The sequence below is a fragment of the Marmota marmota genome, unplaced genomic scaffold (assembly GCF_001458135.2).
Source record: "Marmota marmota marmota unplaced genomic scaffold, marMar, whole genome shotgun sequence".
NCBI classification, from domain to species: Eukaryota; Metazoa; Chordata; class Mammalia; order Rodentia; family Sciuridae; genus Marmota; species Marmota marmota.
The window spans coordinates 5,315,511-5,316,903 of NW_025999895.1; the positions used below are offsets into that span (position 1 = coordinate 5,315,511).

The 1,393-nt window shown below is 48.4% G+C and overlaps 1 protein-coding gene across 1 annotated transcript in view; it reads left to right on the forward strand.

Annotated features, from left to right (window-relative positions):
• LOC107157864 (tripartite motif-containing protein 65-like) overlaps nt 1–1,393 on the forward strand; it is a 22,258-nt gene that overhangs the window by 16,627 nt on the left and 4,238 nt on the right. The window lies entirely within an intron of this gene.

The window sequence follows — 1,393 nt, forward strand, 5'->3', positions numbered from 1 at the left end:
GGGGGGGGGGATTCTTTTTTTTTTTTCTGCTGGTATCGAGATTGAAGGGGCACTCTACCACTGAACTGCAGCCCCCAAGCCTTTTTTTGTTTGAGACAGGATCTCACTAAGTTGCCCTGGCTGGTCTTGAATTTGTTACGTTCCTGCCTCGGCCTCCTGAGTAAATGGGATTACAGACCTGGGCCACCACGCCCAGCAACATAGCATCTTTCTAAAGTAGGCACTCTGCCAGGCCCATTGGAGCACACCTGTAATCCCAATGACTCAAGAAACTGAGGAAGGAGGATTGCAAGTTCAAAGTCAGCCTCAGCAATTTAGTGAGACCCTAAGCAACTCAGCAAGACCCTGTCACAAAAAAGGTGAGGGGGTGCTGGGGATGATGTTATCTCCGTGGTAGAGCACTTGCCTAGAATGTTGAAGGGTCTGATTTCAATTCCCAGTCCTGGAGGGACTAAAACGGGAGAAAGTGTCAGTCCATGCTAATTTTTTTTAATATATATTTTTAGTTGTAGTTGAACACAATACCTTTATTTTATTTATTTTATTTTTATGTGGTGCTGAGGATAGAACCCAGGGCCTCGCACATGCTGCGCAAGCGCTCTACCGCTGAGCCACAACCCCAGCCCCTCCATGCTAACTTTTGATGTTGACCTTGATCACCTGGTTAAAATGGGGTTCAGCAGGATTCTCCACTGTGAAACTACTCTTTTGCTTCTTTTACAAGAAAGTCTCTCTTCACAATCACACATAAGAAGTGGGAAACTATGCTCCACCTTGGAGAACCTACAAAGATTATTTGGAAGTCTCCTGAATGAGGAATGTGCCTACTCTTCCCCATTATTCATTTACCCAGTTACTCATTAGTATTAACATGAACTCATGGATTTGTTTTTTATACTTTGGGTTCATGTGAATCTTAACCCATGCCTCCTCTTGGGGAATTCCCAATCCCAGCCCTGACGCACCATAGGTGCCTGCAAGAGTCTATTGACCAGACTAAATTCCTTAGACCAGGGACTTTGGGGGTGACGTCAACTTCCCATTCCAAGTCTAGAAAAGTCCAACTTCCCTACTGGGGGTAAATAAAGTCGCTAAGGGGCAAAAACATACCCACATCAGCAGTTACTTTCTCTGCAGTCAGCAGCTCACCACCTTTGCTAACGGTGCCAAGGAGGTCTGGAGTTGAGAGTAAAGGTGCGGGTGTGCCAGATCTGGGCCCGCCCACTCCCCATGCGTCCCGGGCTGGGCAAGGGTGGGTGGGAACTCTTTCCCAGACTCCTTCCTATGTCCCCCCTCAATTCCCTGCCCTCGTTTCTTTGACACTCTTTCAGCAGCGCTTCCCTCAAAGCGCGCGGGGTGGAGGACCCAGGCTGGGCAGGCGCGCAGAAGCCTC